Genomic DNA, 26,297 nt, shown 5'->3' on the forward strand with positions numbered 1-26,297 from the left:
GCACTGACAGCAATACAAACTGACAAGCGTTCTAATCCTTCTGCATTCTATCCAAAACTAAAAATAAACATTTTGCCTTTTAGTTATATTTTAAGCTCCTTCTCAGTAATATGCTATAATTTTAACGTAAACTAATAATAGTAACAATATTAATGAGCTTATCCTCAGTAATACGCTATAAATATAAATTATAATAATAAGCTCCTCCTAAGTAATATGCTATAAATATACCGTAAACTAATAATATTAATAAGCTTCTCCTCCGTAATATGCTATTAGTATAAACTAAAATAATAATAATAAGCTCAGTAATATGCTATAAATATAACGTAAACTAATAATAACAATATTAATAAGCTTCTCCTCAGTAATATAGTAAAATAATAATAATAAGCTCAGTAATATGCTATAAATATAATGTAAGCTAATAATAACAATATTAATAAGCTTCTCTTCAGTAATATGCTATAAATATAAAGTAAAATAATAATAATAAGCTCCTCCTCAGTAAAATGCTATAAATATAATACAAGCTAATAATCATAATAATAATAATAATATTATTAAGCTTCTCCTCAGTAATATCCTATAAATATAAAGTAAAAAAATAATAATAAGCTCCCTCTCGGTAATATGCTATAAATATAAAGTTAAATCATAATAATATAAATAAACGTCTTATTAACATGATATAAATATAAAGTAAAATAATAATATAAATAAACTTCTTATTAACATGATATAAATATAAAGTAAAATAATAATATAAATGTAATGTAATATAATCTAAATATAAACTATAATTATATAAATAGGCTCTTCTAATGTGCTATAAATGTAAACTAAAATAATACTATAGATATGCTTCCTAACAGTAATAATTGTAAATATAACGCACAGCACAGTGGCTAAGTGGTTGGTACTTCCGCCTGGCAGCACCGAGGTCGTTGGTTCGAATACCAACCATGGCACTACCTGCGTGGAGTTTGCATGTTCTCCCTGTGCCTGTGTGGGTTTCCTCTGGTTGGTCTGGTGTCCTCCCACACCCCAAAGTAGTGATTGACCGATATTGGTTTTTCGTTGCCGATACCGATATTTTGGCGATCGCATATCGGTATTGTCTGATAGTTTTGTACATTTAAAATTTTGCAAAATAAACCCAAATTTCGACACAAATCTGTTACTGAACATGTAAATCTTTATTTATTAAAATTTTTAACATTAACCACTTGCCGACTGCCTAACGCCGATCTACGTCGGCAGTCAGCCCCTCACAGGCAAAGTGACGTAGGGCTACGTCACTAGCTTGTGAGGGTCTAGGGAGCGAGCGCGTGCCCCCAGAGGCGCGCTCCCGCGAGCGCGTGGTCACGGACCCCCCCGCGCGTGTGACCAGCGGACCCGATGTCCGCCGGTCACTCGGCGATCGGCGGGGGAGAGGGAGAATGTCAGGCAGCTTGTGTAAACAAGCCACCTGTCATTCTCCTTGCTGTTAGGATACTGATCACTCGGATCTAGTATGTAGATCCGTTGATCAGTGTCCATACAGCTCAAGCCCCAGCCAATCACAGTAGAAAGCACGCCCCTAGGGATACACACAGCCCCTCCCTCCCAAATAAAGTTAACCCCTTCACTACCAGTGTATTTTTACAGTAACAGTGCATATATATAGCACTGATTACTGTAGAAATGTCACTGGTAACCCCAAAAGTGTCAAAAATGTCAGTCAAGGGTCCGATCTGTCCGCCCCAATGTCGCAGTACCGCAAAAAGAAAATAGCAGATCGCCGCCATTACACGTTAAAAAAAAGAACAACAAAAATGACAGAAATCTTTCCCTTTGTTAGTAAACGCGATAACATTTGCGCAAACCAATCAAAATACGCTTTTTGCGATTTTTTTTTACCAAACATAGGTAGCATAAAACAAATTGGCCGAAAAAGTAAAAAAATTTTGATTTTTAAATTTTTTTTTGGGGAAATTTCATATAAAAAAATGTGAAAAATATTGCTATTTTTGCAAAATTGACGCTCTTTTTTTGTTTATAGCGCGTGATCAAAAAATCGCACAGGTGATCAAATACCACCAAAAGAAAGCTCTGTTTGTGGGAAAAAAAGGACGCCAAATTCGTTTAGGTACAGCGTCGCACGACCGCGCAATTGTCCGTTAAAGTCACGCAGTGCCGAATCGCAAAATACCCCCTGGTCGGAATGGGGGTAAAATCTTCCGGGGGCTTAAGTGGTTAAGGGCTCATTCTTCACACCTTAACTGCATGAAAACTGATAGGAAAACTTCACTTGCAGGGACATCAGTTTCACATCATCTGATTGTGCATTAATGCATAATAAACTGCTGCAGTAGTGCACTCACTCACTGCAATCATTTTAAAGCACTACTACAGTGCAGTCAGTGCAAAACTGCTAGAAAAAAAGCTAGGCAACAGGTAGACAGTGGATTGGATTGGAGTCAGTGGACTACCTCTGCAGTATGGCACTCGCTGCCACTACTGCAGTCAGTGCAAAACTGCTAGAAAAAAAGCTAGGCAATAGCTACACAGTGGATTGGACTGGAGTCAGTGGACTACCGCTGCAGTAGGGCACTGACTCACTGCAATAATTTTAAATCATTACTGCACTACTGCAGTGACTGCAGTAGTGATTTAAAATTATTGCAGCAGTGAGTGGCGCGCTACTGCAGCAGTAGACCACTGACTCCAATCCACTGTGTAGCTTTTTTTCTAGCAGTTTTGCACTGACTGCAGTGTGGCTGGCTGGCTGGCACCCTTTGGTGGCTTGCTGACACCCTGTGTGGTGGGTGGCTGGCTGGCTGGTACAGGCCCAGGGCCTGTGGCTGGCTAGCTGGTACAGGGAAGGCCTGTGGCTGGCTGGTACAGGCCTGTGGGTGTGTGTGTGGGACTCGGTGACTGGCTGGCACCGGGCAGCTATGGGTGGGTGGCCACGGCGGCTGTGTTACTCAATGTGCACTGTGACTGGTCACTGTACTGTATGATGGATTTGATTTGAGAAGAAGAAATCACTCACTGTCCCGACTGTGCACTGCATGCAGATACTCCAGCGTGGCCGCGGCGGGTGTAAAACACACTGTGCGCACATGTGAAACTCCAAACGAGGCTGAGGGAGGCGGCCTAAGAAGGCCGCAGAAGCTGTCCCAGACTCCCAGTGAAATTGTCAGGTAATTTAGCTCAGCATCTACCCAAAAAAACAAAATCTCACTTTTGGGGGGACTTTAATTAATTATTCTATGGCTGAAGCCAAAAATCTCTTTGAAATTAACTAATGTACACATGTTTATGAAATCACTCCTTTTGATGTTTTTTATAAATTCATTTCAGGGAAAATCAGAAATTAATGGTAACTATTTTAGTTGATGCGGAGAGAAAATGAATGCACAAAATAGTAATTTGTGTGAGGAGTAATTTGGTCAAATAAAAAGGATAAGAGTATTTGAAAGCGGCGTGGGCTTTTAAGCTGCATAATTAATGCTTGTAAATATCTAGTAGTCTAGAGGCTACAAAAAGTAGGGTTCAAACCAGAGGACAACCTGTAGCTTTCCTTCATTAGAGAGAGAAGTCAAAGTTCTCTTCTTTTTTTTTTTTCAAAATTCTTTATTAGCAAGAAAAACATATAGGCATACCAAACACCAACAACAGGGACAACCATTTGTCAGGTATAGCGAGCAAATAATAAATTAAATTATAGACAACACAGACAGCATTTCCAAACGTATCAACATTGCACTAAGTCGTCTATAGAGCAGATCAGAAACCAAAACGTAAATGTAAACGTAGACCCTCCATGAAGCCCACGGCCCAATCTACTAGAGCTGAATAGAGGAAAGATAAATTCTCAGGACACCTTCAAGTAAACCCCCCCGCCCCACCGGCATCCATCACATGGCCGGCTACCGGGGTAGGGGGGCCCCCCCCCCAGGTCTCTTCTTTTTTTTATTTGGAGCATTGTGTAGGAGTTTCAAAAGATTCCACAGATATTGTGGCAGTCTATAGTACCTGGCAGTATTTTATTCATCATAGCTGTACTGCATAAACACTTGCCCGCTGGGCACTTTTACCCCCTTCCTGCCCAGGCCAATTTTCAGCTTTCAGTGCTGTCACACATGCAATGACAATTGCGCAGTCTTGCAAAAATGACATTTTTTTTATATATTTTTTTCACACAAATATAGCTTTATTTTGGTGTCATTTAATCACAACTAGGTATTTTTTGCTAAAAAAAATGAGAAAAGACCGAAAATGTTGAAAAAATAAATAAACGTCTTCATAGTTAATTTTGCAAACAGATAATTTTTCTCCTTCACTGATGTGTACTTATGAGGTGTCACTGATGGGCACTGGTGAGGCGGCACTGGTAAGGAGGCCCTAATGAGGCTGCACTAATGGGCACCGATAGGTGGCACTGGTAAGCGGCACTATTGGGCACTGATAGGTGACAATGATGAGGAGGCACTGATTAGCAGCACTGATTGGCAGCACTGGTGGACAGTGATTGGCAGCACTGGTGGGCACTAATTAGCAGCGCTGGTGGACACTGTTGGGACTGCACTGATAATCAGGACACTGATTATTAGTAGGGATGAACCGAAATGAATATTTTGGGCCGAAACCGAAAATGCAGGATGCCCTTGGCCGAAAACCGAAACCGAAAATTACTTTTTCCCCCAAAAATTTTTAAAATGGATAGAACAGGGGCATACACCAAAAACAGGCAGTGACGTACACCTGTCGCTGCCACCCTGTCACAGTATATGTACTGTGATGGGTTGACAAGAGGTTAATTTAATTACCAATGGTATTTGTATTATGAAGCATGAGGGGTTAATGTATTGCAGAAAAAATATTTATAAAAAACTGAGTAGCTAGGGTGGTATTCTCAAGCCAGACTGGGTGGGTCGGCGAGAATCCAGTAGGGCACGTACCACACGGTCAATTGGGACCGGGAACCCAGCGCAACCTGAGATATGGGGACAAAAAAGGTTGGGAGGTGGAGGGACAAGGATTTCCCTCCGTGAATGGTTGCAATGAGGGGCTCACAGGGATATAGGTGCAGACAAAAAAGCTTTATTGGTGAAGATGTACACACATGAAAAATATACACGTAATTCTAATCCGTAAAAGAGGTGTGGAAGCTCATCAGGTGAACTGATTGACTCCGTGGACCCCTAGGGGGTCAGGGTGGTACAGACAGCAATAAAACACATTGAGGTCCCCACCCACCCAGTCCCAGTAAGGCACTGTTGTAAACGGGCTTGGTGTGATTAGTCGAGGAAACACGACCTTGAAATCACTCTGAAAGCCCGAGCAACAGTGCTATGGCCAGAAAGGGGACTGTAGTAAGCCCTAGGAGAAAAAGCACATAGGAATGCCCATAAAGTGTAGAGTGGCAACTGAAAAAATTGCTAAATATATATGACGTTGTGACATGAAATGTCATCAGTGCATCACAAAAATAGGACAAAATAAGGCATCATTGTCTCATGTAGTAACAAACAACACAGGCCAACTCCCTATGATGTAAGTCTCATTTCCTGGCTGTGAGCCTCCAAGGAAACCTTGCCCCATGGGGCAGTGCACGGTATAGTAGTGCTTGGAGGGATCGTGGCTTAACCAGCCGTTTTGCTTAATCAGCAAATAACAATAAGGTAGGATGTGTTGGGGGGATCCGGGCTTAACCAGCCAATTTGCTTAAACAGCAGTATGGGTGAATGTTTGTCTCCTGAAAGAGATCTCCCGTGTAGGTAGAAGAAGGACTATAAATTAGTCCCAAATGGTGGCTGATCGCCAGAGATGCTTGCTTGCTGGCTGGCTAATCCAAAACGTGGCAGTACTGGGACGGCTCATAAGTATTAAGTCTGCATGAGAGAAGTCCCGGTCAGACCATTAGCTGGAGCTGCTAAGGGTATCGGGGATGAGGTGTAGCGACCATACTTAACTGGTGATCCAAAGTTGGATATGTATAATAAGAAGTGTTGGTCTTACCAGATATCACCCATTCTCATCCGAGATTACAAGGATGGAGGTGCCGTGCTCCGCACTTAGGTCACAGTCAGGGGTGGCAAAAGCAGATGAAGGATTATTCGGCTGTCCGATGGATTTGTTACTACCATTTAGTGTATAAAGTAAGTAGATAAATAAACACTAAGGTAGATACATATTCCCACTTAGAATTGGCATAAGCTGGGGTACAACTCTAATGCAGAGCATGGTCATCATGGCAGAAAGTGGTATTCTAAATACAGCCAGATGGCCTAAACCGTGCTAATAGTTGAGTAGGGGGTATACTGTCCTATAATGTGTATACTCAAGATGGCGGAAAAAATATACAAATGATGAAAATAATGATGCGATTTTGAACACGGCCCCTGTCTAAAGGGGACAGGGGGCAATCAACTCCTGAAGTAGAGGAGATTTAACCATAGCTATTACAGGTCCCATAACCTGATAATGAGGATATAGAGGGTAGAGGCTATGGTTAGGGGTCCAGGAAGACCTTAAGGCTTAGTTCCTTGTTGAGCCCATATGGTGTGAGTGTGGAAAGCCGGAAAATCCAGGCTTTTTCAGCCCGAAGGAGTGCTTTGTCAAAGTCACCCCTACGGGGTGAAATGTTGAGAGCCCAGAACCCCTTGACTCTCAGGCCCCTGGGGTTACCTCCGTGATATTCATTGAAATGCTCTGCAAGTGGGGTGTCCTCCTTCAGCCTTATGCTTTTTAAATGTTCCCCTATCCTGATTCTCAGAGTCCTTTTTGTTTTGCCTATGTAGTGTTTGCCACATGGGCATGTAATCTGGTATAGGAGTTTAGATGTACTGCAATTAATGAAGGAGGTTATCCTGAATTCTTTCTTGCCAGTTGAGTCAAAGAAGACTGAGATTTTTTCCACATATTTGCATATGTGGCAGTGTCCACATGGATACATACCCTTAAATTTGGGTAGGTCTGACAGCCAGTTACCATGAGATTGAGTTTTAGTGAATTCTGAGTGCACCAGATGATCACTTAAGTTCTTGGCTCTCCTGGCCACCAGAAGTGGTCTTGGGCCCACGATTTTCTTCAATCTTTCAGTGTTTTGTAACACGTGCCAATGTCGTTCTAGGATACTACGTACTTCACCCCATTGGGTACCAAATTTGGTGATTAGTCTCGGTGGTGTCATTGTTTGGTCATTAATCTTGGGGTTGGGTGTAAGGAGTTGGTCACGTGATCTTTGGAGCGGCCACTATTAGCTGTAACTATGTGAGAGCTTCACTTCCCTGTCAGCGGAGATACATGCCTGTCAGGGAAGTGAAGCGCTCACATAGTTACAGCTAATAGCGGCCGCTCCCCCCGCCCCCCCACCCAGTGTCAGGTCAGTTCTGTTCTCATTCACACATAGTCGCGCTGAGCTGACAGGGATTATTCACATAGTTCTATCTATAGCGGCCGCTCGCCCCGCCCCCCTGCCTGGTATGTCCATTCATAATGCACAGATCGTAGTAGGGACGTCATTAAGAGGCGGACGGCCGGCCAGAGGCGGGACTTTTAAACCTTCCCTGCGCTGCGCCCTCCTCCTTCCCTACGGCGGCCATATTTATTTTCGGCAATGTTAACCCATTATCGGCCGAAATTTCGGTGCATCCCTAATTATTAGTGCCCTGATTATCAGTGCAGATGTCCCTTTCACACAAGCTGGTTATCGGCTCTTCTCTCCTCACGCTGTCAACGTGAAGAAAGGAATGCTGATAACCAGCTTGTGTTTACATCATGATGAGCTGTGATTGGCAAAGCTGATCACAAGGTAAAGGGCTGCTATGATTGCCCCTTTACCCTGATCTGTGATCAGCTGTGTCGGAAGGAAACCGCAGTCACACAGCGTGCCTCCTTTTCATATAATGCCCTCCCAGAACTGGCCGGTCATGCTGTAGCCGTCATAAGGCTATACAGTAGCTCAGGTGGCAAGCAAATAAAGCAGAACTAAAGTCAACAATGGCATAAAACATAACCCCTCTCAGGTTTTTTACCATCTGTATCTTATTGGAGAGATTTCCCTTCACTTCTTGTGCCATAGCCAAAACAGTAATGGGAAATCCTTCCAAAGTGAGGGAATCCCCAGTAATCTCCAGATCTAGTGTCCACATTGGAGATTTCCCTTTTTCTGGTGACCACTTAAAATTTGTGATTTTTCTTTTACTTTTGGTGAAAACTGTAACCAAGAAAAGCAGAGAGGTTAAATCTCCCTAATGGGGCCACAGACGACATTAAAAGAGGAAAGACTACAAGCACTGAACTTATTCTCTCTGGAGAAGAGACGATTGAGGGGGGATATGATATCAATGTACAAATACTGTACTGGCAACCCTAGCATAAAGAACAAACTATTTAGAGAAAGGGAATACAATAAGACACAGGGCCACTCACTAAAACTAGAGGAAAGGCGGTTTAACCTTAAAATACGTAAGGGGTTCTTCACTGTAAGAGCAGTAAGGATGTGGAATTCTCTTCCACAAACAGTTGTATCAGCAGGGAGCATTGATAGTTTCAAAAAACTATTAGATGGGCACCATAAAGACCACAACATACAGGGGTATACAATGTACGGTTAACAGCAAACACACACACACATCATAGGTTGAACTGGATGGACTGATGTCTTTTTTCAACCTCACTAACTATGTAACTATGTAACTATAATTAAAAACCTGACAGGTGTTCAAAACCCTCTCTACTCTATCTTATAGTGGCCATACATACTTCAATTTTCTTATCTGATTAATGTGCAATACGATCAAAGCGATCAGATCAGCAAACAATTGATTGGATTCGATCAGCCAGTGCAGAAAAGTATCAATCTTTTTTTAATCAATTGTGATCATTGAGATGCTTTGGTCAGGATTTTAATCATATTTCGATCGACCATTTTATGATTGCATTATGATTATCACCAGATTATGAGATTAAAAACAAAGATGCAATTGATAACTTGTGAACATTTATTTCAACTATTGTTCAAAATCTATATTGATTCCATTACTACTATCAGGAGATCGATTGGAAAATAATTTCTCAAAACATGTATGGTCATTCTTAAATTAAAAAAAAAAAAAAAGTTTTGCTTTCAGTTATACTTTGAAGATGAACACTTTTTTTTTTTTTTCAAAGATCAATATTTTAAAGACGATTGTGTTATGGTAACTTGTGATAAAACACAAATTTTACCGTTTATTGCCACAATGCATGGTAGTGCAGAGGTCACCATTAAAGTTTCTTGGCTGTCTCTTGGCAACTCAAAGTTTCAGCTCCCTCCCATAAATTTTCTATAGGATTAAGGTCTGGAGACTAATGAAGTAATAAAAATGCTGACTATGACCCTAAGAATACCATCCTTACAGTTAAGCACAGAGGTGAAAACATTATGCCTTGGGGCTGTTTCTCTGCTAAAGGTACAGACTGATTTTGCCACATTAAGGGGCCAATCGACGGGGCCATGTATTGTAAAATCTTGGATTAGAACCTTCTTCCCTCAGCCAGAACACTGAAGATGGGTCATGGATGGGTCTTTCAGCATGACAATGACCCAAAACATACCACCAAAGCAACCAAGGTCTAGAGACTGGCTAGGAGGGAGCTGAAACTTCGAGTTGCCAAGCGACAGCCAAGAAACCTTTGTATGTGTGTGTGTATGTATATGTGTGTGTATATGTGTATATATATATATATATATATATATATATATATATATATATATATATATAATATACTTTTTCTTTTTTCGACTTTTTTAGAAGTGATCACTTACCATCTGTTTTCCGCTGCATATCTTCATATGCAGAGAGCTAGGGGAGGAGAAACAGCAGTACAATGTTCTTTCCAGTGAATGGCTATGTGGGAAAGTGGTTGGGGGTTGCCAGGACAAGTCTGATCATTGAAGGAGAGCAGGCCGAGTTCCCAGCAGAGCTAGAGAAGTAACCACACTGTTCTCTAATGCCGCCTAGTGTGGTTAGTTTTTAATATAAAAAGAGGGACTGGCAGGAACACCAGGGATTTCTCACAAAGAAAGCAATATAAAGAGAACAGAATACTTTTTCATACAAGTACATAATACAGCAGGCACATATCAGGAAGATAAAATGTTGGGTTTACATATTCTTTAAGAATGGATAACTCATTTTGTAAAGGATATCTCTAATATGGAGTCTTTAGGACTTCACTTTGTCCTTGATCCAGTGCTGCTGCATGTGCCGTCAGAAGAACTGGGTTGGCAAAGGAAGGTCAGAATGACTTCTGCTTTGTCCTCTGTGCTAGATCAGATTTTTTTTCCAAATCACATTGACAGCTACAGCACTCAGGAGAGGAAAAAACAGCACTCCAAGAAAGACTGCCACTGTACAGATAACTGATCTCTATAGTTGTTGTGTATGTCCTTACACTGTGTAAATCTTGCTCACAGCCAACACACTAAAATAAGAGTTTTCCTTTGTGCTCATCCAAAGCAGATGTAATAATAATATAGACCGATACCTGCAGAGACTAGTGGTCTGTGATATCTATGGATATCTATGCTGACATCTGCTAAAAGTAGATCTAAACCCGTTCTCTGAAAACTCATATAAGCCAATCGCATCTCAAGTCATTTTCAATCTTTTTGAAGAAGAAATGTTGCTTTATAAAATCTGCTTTCTTTGAAAATAATACCTGGTGATCTGATCATGAAGGTTCGTGTTCAAGCACGTTCTGTTATAGAGTGACAACTCTTTGACCCTATTTGCCAAATGGTTACAGTCCCATGTGCTCCTGGTGGAGATTATAAACTACAAGAAAACGACAAGAGAAGGGCGCACCGACCTTGTGCATTACCACTTAAGTTTATTAAAATCAAAGAAGGGTAGCGTACAATATACTCACAAACGTAGCATATGAACAAGCATATAGGAAATGGGCACCGCTCGCTTCCAGGACACTTCTCTACTGCTGGATAGCGTGATGGCGTCCTCAAAACCTGATGTGGCTTACGCGTTTCGAGGGAGGACCCTCTTCCTCAGAGCCAAAATCGCCAAAGGCATGTGCTGCCACTGAATGCTGCCGCTGGAACGATTTGTAGACTAGAAGTGGCTGCACTGTGTTGAAAAAAAGGTACACACAGTATTTTATTAAAACTTTAAAAATTAGCGACATAGTAATTGTATATATGGTCAATCAGCATTTGTTACAGGCGCATTTGACCTGAAGTTTACATCATAAAATCTTTTTTTCTATCTATCAATTTTTTTTAGTAACATAAAAAAGATGGGGTTGGGTCAAGTATGTGTATGTATATGTGTGTGTGTGTGTGTATATATATATATATATATATATATATATATACACACACACACACACACAGTATCTCACGAAAGTGAGTACACCCCTCACATTTTGTAAATATTTTATTATATCTTTTCATGTGACAACCCTGAAGAAATAACACTGTGATACAATGTAAAGTAGTGAGTGTACAGCTTGTATAACAGTTTAAATGTGCTGTCCCCTCAAAATAACTCAACACACAGCCATTATTGTCTAAACCACTGGCAACAAAAGTGAGTACACCCCTAAGTGAAAATATCCAAATTGGGCCCAATTAGCCATTTTCCCTCCCTGGTGTCATGTGACTCGTTAATGTTACAAGGTCTCAGGCGTGAATGGGGAGCAGGTGTGTTACATTTGGTGTTATCGCTCTCACTCTCTCATACTGGTCACTGGAAGTTCAACATGGCACCTCATGGCAAAGAACTCTCTGAGCATCTGAAAATAAGAATTGTTGCTCTACATAAAGATGGCCTAGATTGCCAAGACCCTGAAACTGAGCTGCATCACGGTGGCCAAGCCTTTACGGCGTTTTAACAGGACAGGTTGCACTCAGAACAGGCCTCGACATGGTCGTCATATCCAGAGGTTATCTTTCGGAAATAGACATATGAGTGCTGCCAGCTGCAGAGGTTGAAGGGGTGGGGGATCAGCCTGTCAGTGCTCTAACCATACGTCATACACTGTATCAAATTGGTCTGCATGGCTGTCGTCCCAAAAGGAAGCCTCTTCTAAAGATGATGCACAAGAAAGCCCACAAACAGATTGCTGAAGATAAGCAGACTAAGGACATACATTACTGGAACCATGTCCTGTGGTCTGATGAGACCAAGATAAACGTATTTGTATACGTTATATATCAGATGGTGTCAAGCGTGTGTCGCAGCAACCAGGTGAGGTGAACATAAAAAAGTGTGTCTTGCCTACAGTCAAAGATAGTGGTGGGAGTGTTGTGGTCTGGGGATGCATGAGTGCTGCCGGCACTGGGGAGCTACAGTTCATTGAGGGAATCATGAATGCAACATGTATTGTGACATACTGAAGCACTGAAGCAGAGCATGATCCCCTCCCTTCGGAGACTTGGCCACAGGGCAGTAATCAAACATGATAATGAACCCAAACACACCTCCAAGATGACCACTGCCTTGCTAAAGAAGCTGAGGGTAAAGGTGATGAACTGGCCATGCATGTCTCCAGACCTAAACCCTATTGAGCATCTGTGGGGCATCCTCAAACGGAAGGTGGAGGAGCGCAAGGTCTCTAACATCCACCGGCTCCGTGATGTCCTCATGGAGGAGTGGAAGAGGACTCCAGTGGCAACCTGTGAAGCTCTGGAGAACTCCATGCCCAAGAAGGTTAAGACAGTGCTGGAAAATAGTGGTGGCCACTTAAAATATTGACATTTTGGGCCCAATTTAGACATTTTCACTTAGGGATGCACTAACTTTTGTTGCGAGCGATTTAGACATTAATGGGTTATTTTAGACATATAATGAGTTATTTTGAGGGGATAGAACATTTACATTGTATCACAAGCTGTACACTCACTACTTTACATTGTAGCAAAGTGTAATTTCTTCAGTGTTGTCACATGAAAAGATATGATAAAATATTTACAAAAATGTGAGGGGTGTACTCACTTTTGTGAGATACTGTATTTATACAACTACCTCCAGTTCCAATATTAGACCACATTGGTAGCAACTCTGTCTTTAGGGCAAACGTTTTTGATTTTTCTATCACTTTTGTCTATTTGTCTTGTTAGCAATGATCACCAGATCAAAAAGAGGAGTGACACTCTCCACCGGATACACAGGCAGCAACAATAATACATTTGACAGGGGGTAAGGGTTGGACCCACTGTCAAATTTATTATTATTGCTGCCTGTGTATCCGGTGGGGACTGTCACCCCTCTTTTTGACCTGGTGATCATTGCTATCAAGACAGATAAGGCTGCCTAAGGCTGGGTTCAAACTTAGGCCTCATGCACACTGGACGTTATCGAAATGTCAGTAGAAATCTATAGCTGTAGAAGGAGTTTTTCAGCTTTTTTTGCAGTAGCGTTTTTTCAGCTGTAGCCTTTTTTAGCTTTTTTTTTTTTTAGCAAAACTATACTCTGACAAAAGCTTATGGCTTAAAAACATTTATAAATGCAGAATAGCCGCGTTTTTCATAGTTTTTAAGCTTTTATCAGAGTTAGAGCGTTTTTACAGCTGAAAGTTTTTACTATTTCTGGATTTGTTTTCCAGCCAGAACACGCCCCTGCCAAAAACTGCTGATAAAGTGGGGTACACACTAGTAGAAAATCTGCCGAAAATTCTCGCCCGATGTGAAATCGTCCGATTTTCGCCTAGTGTGTACACAACTTTCAGCAGCCGATCCCGACATTTTCAACGAATAAAAGCGGAGGGACAAACCCCAAAATTTTCTTCGGCTGTCCTCAGCACGACCAATTTTTGTTTAATGTGTACACAGTACGTCTGGGAAAAATCGGGTACGAAAGACCGCGCATGATCGCAAGTTACTGACGACCCGGAAGTTTAACAGAAAAAAAACAACTAAAATGGATAATTCGTGCTCTTCTCCTCTTCATCTTCCTTTTCTGCTGCCTTTGGATAGCCAGGACTCCAAGACCAAGTATAGCAAGGGTCTCGGATGTTTCGATCTCCATCTTCCAAGATCGTTGTATAACGAAAAAGGTGATAAATCTCGAAGATTCTGAATAATCCGAAGCGCAGTTCCACAAATGATCTGAGAACAAAAGCCACGTCACAGCCGCAAGAAGGAAGGCGTGGCCTCGGGGGTCACACGTATACGTACTTACATCATACCCTACGAACAAACGTCAACATAAAAAAAAAAATCGGACGAGAAATTTCGTGAACATTTATGCACTGTCAACTAAAAACGGTTGTGAACGCGAGCATGAGAGAGAAAAATCGGAGGATATTTCGTCCGATTTTCGTCAAGTGTGTTCGGCCCTTAACAGCCTATGTGTGTATGGACACATAGGATAACATGCTGGGGAGTTTACTGTCTGCAGGAACGAATGAGGCCTGAATTTTTGCTTGAATTCGGACCTGAAATGGAACCAAAGACACAAAGGACCCCTGTGCAATCCGCTCTGCAGTCGCCACGGAGGTGTGTGTGAACCGCCTCTATTGAGAGCTGGGCACACTCTCCTGTCATGCCAATTGGATACGGGGCAACATGAATCCAATTCTCAGTAGTGTGAACCTAGCCTAAAACTTAAATGCCTTTAGATATACAGTATTTTAAATGACTGAGATCTGGTGGCTATGGATTCTAACACTGTTTTTACGCTACATCTGTCATCTTGGCTTTTCGTAGTTTGTATAAGTAGAAAGAGATGCCAAAAACTGATATACTGCAGCATCGTAAGGCTTACGCTGATTAATATGAATATGTTCTGTTGTTACGGGGGCTTTCGCACTGATATAAGATACCTCAGTACGATGAAACAGTAGACAATTTATCATGCCATATGACATGACGCTTACTTTTAATTAAGTTCACAAACATATGGGCAAAGCATCTCAAACATGAAATCACCTTTGTTTTACTTGCTAGGAGAAGAGCTCTAAAACATCTGTTGTTCTAAATAAGATTTCAATTTAATGTACTTTTGATTTATCACTTTGACCAAATCATATTTTTTTTTTTTTTTTGCCGTCTTCAGAGCGTTATTTTAGGGCAGCGATTTGTCAGCGGTAAATAATTTTCAACAAAGTCTTGATATTGTTAAGTTCCTGTTTCATGGAGACAAATTCAATCTGAGTGCATATGCACTTGGCAGGACTAATATAGATCACAGGCTTATGCCTGCATTTGCCATGAGTCATTTGGTTTATGGCTTTCTGGCTCAAATTTGAAAAGCTGTCAACAGTGTTTTAAATTGGTCTTTGTTAATTAATGCAGCTTGAGGAGTTGTTCGTTAGGCATTTGTCCCTTTTATTGCCCTCCAACGTGTTCTACTCTGTGGGATGAAAAATGAGAGAAGCCAATTATGATTCTTCATTTAGTGATCTCTGATAATCTGGGCACAATATTTAAAAATGTGAGCCTACCGACCTGCTGTATTTCCATATATATATATATATATATATATATATATATATATATATATATTGCACATAAGGGTGAAAATGAACAGGAATGTATGGATTTATTTTCCTATTTTCAAAACCTAATTTTTTAATCAGGTTACTATGAAATACTGCATATCCGTGTGTTATATCCTCTTAATCCTTATGTCTGTTGTTTTATGCTATGTTGGGAAAGCCCACTGTTTACAGAGTTAAATAGCTAAAGCTGAAATTCAGACAGGTGAAGGAGTTAGACCAGTGAGTTATTTCCCTGCCCACTTCACCTCCCTCTCCACAGGTCTGCTCTAAGTTTTCGGTCAGAAATCTAGGGTCTGAAAGGAGCATGCTATTTTACCTGCCAAATGATTTCTCTTTTTTTCTATCTAGTTCTAAGATTTACCCCGCTTCACTAGATAACATAACCAGATTGGTGAGCTGACGCTTTCTACTGCAGTCAAGTAATACAGATAGGTCACGTGCTATTCCCCAGGCTGCGATGACTGGGCAGTGAAAAAACTTCATCACACTGATGAGTAAGCCCTCTGTGCACACTTGATTGGCTCTAAGGTTGGTGTTTTGTTGTGCCACCTTGGGTATCCTAATAAAGGCATTTGGAACTCCAGTGATGTGCTGCAGTTTCTTCTTATCTTGGCTCTAAGTGCTACCTTTCCTCTGCGAAGGGTGGTAGTATGAAGTCATATGTAGGTACTTAAATGAGTTGCTTTTAAACATAACTATCATCTCAATGAACACACAGCTGAACAAATTGGAGTTCCATATAATGTTCTGGGTGGCACAGTGGCTTAATGGTTAGCACATCTATTTTGCAGCACTGGTGTCCTTCGTTTGAATCTTGGCTGGGACCCAATCTGCATGGAGTTTGAATGTTCTCCTTGTGTTTGTCTGGGTTTCTCCGGTATTCTGGCTTCCTCCCACACGCCAGATCCATGCTGGTAGGTTAATTAGCTCCTGTCTAAATTGGTTCTAGTATGTGTGTACAAATTGGCTATGCAGATGTGTTATCACAATCTTCATGCCATCCCAAGCTGAGCAGTTAGGGAAGGTTGAGTAAAGATCTGGCAACCTATCTTGTAAAAAAACGTCCTAAGAAAATTATATGAAAAAAGCATATCAGAGAACTGGCCCGTAGAATCCCAGTTAGTCGGATACGAATGATTGGATATATACATTATATACATTTTAATGTTTTAGGAGTTGAGTGTGGGGATCGTTGCACATTCAGGTCCAGGTCAGCCAAAGGGTTTGCTGAAAGAGGCACATGTATCCTAAGAACAGCAGGGGAGATTTACTAAAACTGGGGCACACAGAATCTGGTGCAGCTATGTTTAGTAACCAATCAGCTTCTAGGTTTTATTGTCAAAACTTGAACAAGCTGAAGTTAGAAGCTGATTGGTTACCATGCAGAGCTTCACTAGATTCTCTGTGCACCAGTTTTAGTAAATCTCCCCACTGCCTCATTGGTGACATAGTGGCTTCTAGATAAAACTACAGCACACAGAGGTTAGACACAAGAATCTGGAGTTATGGAGGCTTAAAGTGGTAGCAAAACGCTGTTTTTTTGCTCCCTGCAAGGCAATGTCATAATGTGCATGACTGCATGGCATACTAGCACATTATGTGAAACTTACCTTAGAATTAAGCCTTCCAGTGCTGCGCTGTCACTGATGAAGGCGTTTCAATCTTCACCTAGTCTTCCTTCCGGGTTCGTGGACTTCAGCTGTGTAAGTGGCCGGAGCCCCGAGGACGTCACTCCCGTTCATGTGAGCGCAAGCCACCATTTATGGCGCAGGAATCTGAAGGAATGGCCCAAGTGGCCGTTCCTTCAGAGCGCATTGCCCCGATTACATCACAGGAGCATCTACAGTAAATATCTTCTAAACAGTGCCTGTTTAGGAGACATTTACAGTACCTATAGGTAAGCCTTTATTAAAGGCTTACCTATAGGTTAAAATTATGCATCAGAGTTTACTCCCACTTTAAAGAGAAACTATATTTAGAATACACGCATTCTAATGACAACGCCTAAAGCCCAACTGGGAAATATAGGAATGAAGATCTACTTACCCGATCCTCTGCACGGTTAGACTGGTCCCCACAGTGTCTTCTTCCCCATGTGTCAATAGTGTAAGGCCCTGACATCAAAACTAGTGCAGGTTTAATAGGTACAAAACTTATTTAAAAATGCTAGTTTAAAACTCTCTATAAGTAGCAATGTGAAAAAGTGCTACTTATAGAGAGTGTCAATTTGTCATTTTTCATTATTTTTGTATGTTTTTATATTAAGGTGGCAGCAGGGAGGATCTATTTCACATAATGGGTTAATATACACCTAACTGAGATGGACATAGTGTTGATTCAATTTAATTTCCCATAACCGTGGGGTTTCTTTGATTATTATAGGTTCAATAGTTCATAGTGATGATGCCAAGGCACAGTCCACTGCTGGAGTGTTGGGTTGCACCACCTGCTGAGGGAGTGGAGGATTAGCTAAGTTAAAGTCAAAAACTCTCCCCTAGACTAAGTTAGCAGCCAAACCTTGAAGTGTGGGCGCAGCCCCAATTCAAGGGATGGTTTCCTGGAATTGGGCTTTAAGGTTACGGGTCAGAAGGTGTGGTGGTGCACTTTTAACTTTCTACCTATTTTCAGTACTCAACAAGTCCCTGAAAACCCAAATCCTGGCCTGAATGTTTGATACTATGTGGTACAGTGATCACATGTTCCTAACCCATGGTAAGCCTTGAGTTAGATTACTCAGTATCACGGTTGCTTAGCAGAGCATTTGCTTCGCAACCCATGTTCCGTTGCCATACTAAGTCTAGCTAGCCCCAATGACAGTACAGCCATCATTTTGCCTGAACAGCCACCCTTCCCTTGGGAGAGTGCTGAATCACAGACCTTTATAGCTTGTTCAGATGCTAAGAGCACCTTGCATTCTTATAAAAAGACATAAATTGGCCTGTGCGTTTAGTGCAGTCTGGGGAAAGCTGTTGGCATAATCACTGAGTGCGGCGTCATCGCAAAGTGTTTTGTATTCCATGTTCATTTTACCAGGAAGAACGGTAATCTCTGAGCTTTAGTACACTTTTCAGACACGACGCACTGGTGATCCAGTTCAGTTCTTTACTTTAGAGCTTATCTGTACTAAGCCACGCAGTGGTCATCAATATAGGACATATGTATGACAAATCACTACTGGAAATGTACAAATTATGGACCATTGGATGAACTTTTTCCTTTATCTACTGTATGAAATAGCAGCATTACTCTGAATTGTCAACTGGCCACATCATTCATAGTCTCTCTCCCTCACTTTATTTAGGGAAGTTTATGAAGTTTATCATGGCCATTCAAAGTTCTCATCCATTTTATTTAAAAGTTAATTTTCTATTTGAATGTCTTTTGATTAACAGAAGGCAGTGGGCAGATCCTGATCCTTAGCCAATAGACAGCCTGCTATTGGATATAGAATCCAGCCTCTGCCTGCTGTTATTTATGAAGTGAAGGCAGACCTGATGGAGAGCTAGTGTCTCAGCTTTCCTGTTAGGCTTCACCCACTGCAGCACTACTGGTTACTAAGAGGCTGTGAAACCGACAGCGTCCTTAACAACCAGTGACAGGGAGAGTTCTTCTAGAACGTGTACAGGAACAGGCACACTGCCTGTCTCTGTACACAAAGTTAGAGTAGGTCTTAAATACCTCCAGTTTTGTTATCTATGAACTGGAGGTAATTATTTTGAGTTTGGTGTAGTAATTGCAGCACTTTGTAAAAGTGGTGCTATTAAGAACTGCCTCAATCTACGTGTTTGTAAAGTTACTGAAACGGGCAGTAGGTGTTTTATTTAATCTGGCAAAGGCCATTTCAATAGATCAGAGCACCAGAAAACTGCTAGTAGTGCTTTATTGAATCCCCAGGATGTTGTTTTTTTTTTTTTGTTTAGTTTGGTGAGAAACTCGACTAGCCTGCACAAAGCCCTCACCTCAATCCTATTAACATTAACAATTGCATTGGCTTGCCCATTGAGAACCAGGTGTTCTCATCCAACTTCAGCACCATGAATTGGAGATGTGATAGATGTGATAGTCAGGCCCTGTCAAACCTTTGGCCATATTGTGTATGTTTAGTAAATACTGTAAATAACTGTTGACTGACTACATGTGTTGAGTCAACATCAGTAGCATGATAGCAATAAAATGGTGCAGCGCAAATCCCAAACCTCTATAATAATAAATTGGCAATAAAAATGGGTAAAGGAAAGTCCACAAGCAGTAAAGTCCCATACACCATCAGAGTAAAAGAGTCCACAGGTAGTGCTGAAACACAGGCTGAACATCCAGTGCTGATCTCCTCCACCAAGGGACACACTTATGCGCTCACCTCACAGTCTGACCTCTGTGTTACCAGCAGGTCAGACCAGCCAAATGGATAAATCCCTCCAATAAAGGTAAACCAGAGGACAGCAGTACTCCCGGATCCAGCCGCTAAAGCCGCTTGTGCATGCACTCCGACCTCGTTCCAGTAGACGCTGCGTGCCAGAAGGATTGATTGCAGGTAAATCGAGATTGTTCTCTGCCTACCAGAGAGCAGGATCTGCTAGTGAGGTCTGCTCATGGTGCTCAGGTGCAACTCAGTCTGTCTGAAGTATTTCACACTGGTCCAATAGGGAGGCACGCAGCGTCTTCTTGCTTTATAGTAATGTGTGTGAATCACCCTGCTGGAACTGTCCAAAAATTGGAGCGGCTCCCTGGAAGTCAAGGAAATCGATTTGCCTGAAGATTTTACTACTGTTTACAGTGCAGGGTGCCAGGTATATCCGCCAAATGTGGAGCATTGTACCCTCCTGGTCACTCCCCCTGAAGCAGAGAGGCGATGCGTCCGGTTAGATTTTGGCTAATCGCATCAGAACGAGGTCGGAGTGCATGCACAAGCGGCTTTAACGGCTGGATCCGGGAGTACTGCTGTCCTCTGGTTTACCTTTATTGGAGGGATTTATCCATTTGGCTGGTCTGACCTGCTGGTAACACAGAGGTCAGACTGTGAGGTGAGCGCATAAGTGTGTCCCTTGGTGGAGGAGATCAGCACTGGATGTTCAGCCACTGTTTCAGCACTACCTGTGGACTCTTTTACTCTGATGGTGTATGGGACTTTACTGCTTATGGACTTTCCTTTACCCATTTTTATTGCCAATTTATTATTATAGAGGTTTGGGATTTGCGCTGCACCATTTTATTGTTATCATTTTTATCTGGGTTGTTGCACTGTGTACCCGGGTCGGTGTTCAGCTTGCATTTTAGTTCTTTATTTATTTGACTGTCTGCGCTGATTGTTTTTGTATATCAACATCAGTAGCATGCCCAAGTTCTTTTTGGTTATCAGTTATAGTGATATTAAACTTGATATATATACTGTATATATATATAAACTTATGTGAATCCCTTGGAATTAACTGATTCTTTGCAGCACTTTGCCTTAAAATGTGATTAGATTCTCATCTAAGTCACAGCAATAGACAACCACAATGTGCTTACGTTGATAACACACAAACAGTCCTAATTTCTTGTGTCCTTGATCACACCCATTAAACATTCACAGTGCTGGAGGAAAAAGTAAGTGAACTCATAGAATTCTGCTGACATCCACTGCCCTATAGAGCTATAGATGGTTTGTTCCAGGCCACCTGAAAAAAAGACAGGTGGATCCGATTGTCCACTGGTGTGAAAGGGGCCGAAGAGTAAATAATATATTTCGACTGCCACCATACCACATCCATATAAATGTTAAACAATATCTCTAAAGCTATACCTTCTGTGTGAGCACAGCAATGATGGCAATGCCAGGCTAGGCCATTGGCATTGGCTGCCAACAGTGCTGGCATTGTGGGAGTATCTAGAGAGCGCTGCATAGGGTGGCGGCCATGGCAAGAGTGGGGCAGACTTGGCGGCTGGCAAATTTTGTAGCTGACCATAATGCATGGTGATCTATTTGGCTTGGTGGACTATGGACATGTGATTTTATTGTAATGGGGACCTTTTACACTCTTTAAATTGCTTGGAGCAGGCTGCCTGGCATTGGATGGAGAGTACATATTTCTCTTCCATGGTAATACCATATATCTATAGTTTGTTAGGCATTTAATGCATATTGCAGCTGTAGGACAAAGTGAAATATTTTAGTTCTTTTCCATTGGGCATTGTTAAAATACAGGGGGGAAAATAAATACTTGATCCCCTGCAGATTTTGTAAGTTTGCCTACTTACAAAAAATGAAGACTCTATAATTTGTATCATAGGTTTATTTTAAATGATAGAGACAGAATATCAACCAAGAATCCATAAAAAAACACATAAAACAAATGCTATAAATTAAGTTGCATTTCAGTAAAATAAAATAAATGAGTAAAATAAGTACAGTACTTGATCCCCAAGCAAACCATGACTTAATACTTGGTGGAAAAAGCCTTGTTGGCAAGCACAGAGGTAAGATGTTTCTTGTAGTTGGTGAGTAGGTTTGCACACATCTAAGTAGGGATTTTGGTCCACTCTTCTTTACAGATCTCTCTAAATCCTTAAGGTTTCTTGACTGTCACTTGGCAACTCAAGGTATCAGCTCCCTCCATACATTTTCTATAGGATTAGGGCCTGGAGACATGCTAGGCCTTTCCATGACCTTAATGTGCTTCCTCTTGAGCCACTCCTGTTGCCTTGGTGGTATGTTTTGGGTCATTGTCATGCTGGAAGACCCATCCACGACCCATCTTCAGTTCTCTGGGAAGAAGGTTCTCATTCAAGATTTTACAATGCATGGCCCTGTTCATTGGCCCCCTCAATGTGGCAAAGTCAGCCTCTACCTTTAGCAGAGAAACAGCCCCAAAGCATAATGTTTCCACCTCCATGCAGTTAACATTTTTCTTCCTTCATACATGACGAGTCGAGTTAATGTGGATGTAAACCCTCACATATACCCAGTGAAGTGAACAGCCTCAGATAATACACAGAGATGAAACTAATCTCCGTACATACATTTTACATGTACTGTATATCTGCTGCCGGCACTGGGAAGCTACAGTTCATTGAGGGAACCATGAATGCTAACCTATACTGTGACATACTGAAGTAGAGCATGATCCCCTCCCTTTGGAGACTGGGCCACAGGGCAGTATTCCAACATAACGACCCCAAACACACCTCCAAGACGACCACTGCCTTGCTAAAGAAGCTGAGGGTAAAGGTAATGGACTGGCCAAGCATGTCTCCAGACCTAAACCCTATTGAGCATCTGTGGGGCATCCTCAAATGGAAGGTGGATGAGCGCAAGGTCTCTAACATCCACCAGCACCGTGACATCATCATGGAGGAGTGGAAGAGGACTCCAGTGGCAACCTGTGAAGCTCTGGTGAACTCCATGCCAAAGAGGATTAAGGCAGTGCTGGAAAATATTGATGGCCACACAAAATATTGACACTTTGGACCCAATTTGGACATGTTCACTTAGAGGTGTACTCACTTTTGTTGCCAGCAGTTTAGACATTAATGGCTGTGTGTTGAGTTATTTTGAAGGGACAGCAAATTTACACTGTTATACAAGCTGTACACTCACTACTTTACATTGTAGCAAAGTATTATATATGAAATAGATAGAAATCTATCTATCTATATGATCAGTGGTTAATCAAGATTAGCGCTACCACACATTTTTCTTTTATTGTCATTTGGTTATTTTTTTTTTTTTTAAAAAGACCTTAACCTGATTAAATCAAAAGTAGTAGCCAGATCAGACGAAAAATGTTATTTTGAGTTTAAGTGTTAAAATGTCTGGTGTGCTGATGGCTACCTTATTGTTTTTTTTATGTTTTTTTTGTTTTTTTTGTGATTGTAATGTACATTAGTTGATTTTATTTTTTTATTTGTATAGCAATTCGCTTTAATACGCAGTCTTTTTTTTAAATGTTTATAATTGTTATGTTTGTGGAAATGGCAGTAAAAAATCAGATTAACGGGAAATAAAAATTTGGAACAAAAATAATTCAATCCTACCTTTTATGTGTTGATATTGATTCACATAGGGCTTTATATTAAAATGTCGGTTATTCCCCCTTCAGACCTAACCAGTAGTTTTGAGGTTGATATGGGCTACAAAATAAAAAAATCAAACATTTAAAAAAATATTTGCACAAAAGCATAATTGTTCATTTAAAATGATCTTCATCCTACTATACACTATATTAATGTCCTTTAAACATTGGCTACGTGACAAGATGAAAAAAAATTTGTGTAATGACATTTTCATGACTTTCCCTGAAGCAGACTTGGCAAGGGTAATCGTTATATTTATAGTGACAGGTTAGCTTTAACACAGCATGCCTCTCACTGCTAGTTTTTTCAATTTGGTACAGTTATATGTCCATATTATTCAGCATAATTTAACCCAAACAAGACCTGACATGGTGGGTCTTGCAAGTACTGTAAATTATGTATAGTGCTTTTTGCAAATAAATAATGTATAAAACAGATAAAGGTGAAGAGTTTCATTATTTTAAATCCTAATGAATTGTTGGAAAATAGTTACATGAAAATAGGTTAGTTTTGAGATAAGGTGACCCACACCAGATGGTATTCAAACAATGACTTTCATAAAGCAGACCCTTTCTCCAACTTACAAAACAATGCAGATAAAAGTGCAAAAAATAAAGTATTTGTAATGCCTACTTGCAGTGTTTTTCCTTTTCTAAATTATTTTTACGCACTTGTAATGTGCCTTTAAAGTGGTGGTAAATTGCACTTACAGGTAAGCTTAAAGCGGAGTTCCACCCTGAAATACTTTTTTTTAATAAAAATACCCCCGGGACAGTCAGGGCTAGTACATTCCACAATAAATAGCCTCTGATCTGTCCCGGGTTGCACTTACCTTTTAGGACAAATACTTACCTTGAAAAAGTATTGTCCAGTGCTGCCATCTCAGGTGTGGGCAGCTTGAAGCCAGCGCAATCCTCTTCTGTGTCCTCTTCCGTCTTCTTCGGTCCCACGATGCACTGCACCAGCCCCGCCGTCACTTCCGGTGCACGCGCGTCATCCCTCCACAGCTTCTGGGCATGCCCAGAAGCTGTTTAGAAGGGAATGACGCGCGCGCCCCGGAACTGACGTCGGGGCCGGTGCATGCGCAATGATTCCTGGGAGCGATGGCGTTCAGCTCCAAGGAATCATTGCAAAGCCAGGAAGTGACGACGGGCCGTGGCCGCCGAGGGGAGGAAGAAGGAAGTAAGGTAAGTATTTTCTTCTCTACGAGGTAAGTAAAAAAAAAAAAAAAAATGTGATTATCCATTTGTTTTTCAGGTGACCCGGAGCGAGAAGATGGAGGTAAGTATAAATTTAGGGTGGAACTCCACTTTAAACTAAGGATTAACTGTAGGTACAATGAATATCCCCTAAACGTGCGCCATTTGGGAGATGTTCACAATTTCACCAGCCAGTTACATGCACTGTATTCAGGGCATACTGAGCATGTGAATCTGGAGCCTAGGCTCACACTGGTATGGTTTGGGAAACCGCATGTGATTCAAACAGGAATCAAACCGCATTCCTGTTCAAATCACATGCGATTCTTTGAAGTGCAATTTGAGCCCATTCATTATGTATGGCTCAAATGGCACTGCACCAGCACGAAAAGGGTCATGTACCTTCTTTTTTTTTTTTGCACACTTGAATCGGATCACATGGGTGTTCACTCTGATTTATCCAAACACACTGTGTTTTGCAAACCATTTATGGGATGTCGTTAACGTTGACACCCTCAGCAGTTCACATGAACAGAGTGCGATTGGGATGTGGTGCCGTAAATGTACAGTAATCGCTGCAAATCCTGACTGCATTAGTATGAACCTAGGCAGACGGAAAACCGAGTGATCATGAAAGCTCCAGCAGCTTTGATAGCACGCCACTGGAGGGCTTTGTGTTTCCGGGCCTACCAGTCTGCATGCTCAGATAAGGGTCTGGTATGGATTTTGGGAGGACCCCACCTTTTCTTTTTTCTTTTATTAATTTTGGCGTGGGGTTTCCCTTAAAATCTGTACCCAAAAGAGCCTGGTATGGATTGGGGGGGCATGCCATTTTTACACTTCCAACAATAGTTTTTTGTTTACATTTAGCTGACAGCGGGAAATCCCGCTGACAGCAGACGTGTCATCTGCTGTTAAGGACACTTCGGCAAGCTTCCAGGCCAGCTCCTTAACAACCAACTATTGTTAAAGACGCCGGTGACCACCGGCTCTGAAAATTCACATCTCAACCTTATCTGAATTCACAGCTGAACCACTGCTGTGGAAATTCGTAGTAAAAACGGAGGGGAAAGTCACACTGGACATGTGTGAACGGTGCCTAAGTCATAATGTGCTAGGATGCATTGCATCCTAGCACAACAGGACAAACTTACCTCAAAACAAAGCCCTCCTGAGGTCTGCTGTCACCACTAAAGGAGCTTCCATCTTCACCCGGTCTTCTTTCCGGGATTGCGCTCTTCCGTAATATAAATGGCCAAGCCGGTGATGGCATCACTGCCACACATGCGCATTGAAGTTGCCATTTACGGCACGGCTCTGAAGGAACGGCACAGGTATGCCGTTCCTTCAGATCACATGCACTGGTGACATAACCGACTGAATCCAAAGTAAATATCTCCTAAATGGTGCACATTTAGGAGATATTTACAGTACCTTTAGATAAGCCTTATTATAGGCTTACCTATAGGTAAAATCATACATGGGAGTTTACTTCCACTTGGTATCCTTCAAAATAATGGTAATAATATTAAACGGGTCACTTTAAAAAGG

The 26,297-nt window shown here is 41.4% G+C and overlaps 1 protein-coding gene across 4 annotated transcripts in view; it reads left to right on the forward strand.

The window, feature by feature from the left end:
* Positions 1–26,297, forward strand: part of CDKL5 (cyclin dependent kinase like 5) — a 543,213-nt gene that overhangs the window by 27,308 nt on the left and 489,608 nt on the right. The window lies entirely within an intron of this gene.

Source organism: Pelophylax lessonae (assembly GCF_965119305.1).
Source record: "Pelophylax lessonae genome assembly, chromosome: 2".
Taxonomy (NCBI): domain Eukaryota; kingdom Metazoa; phylum Chordata; class Amphibia; order Anura; family Ranidae; genus Pelophylax; species Pelophylax lessonae.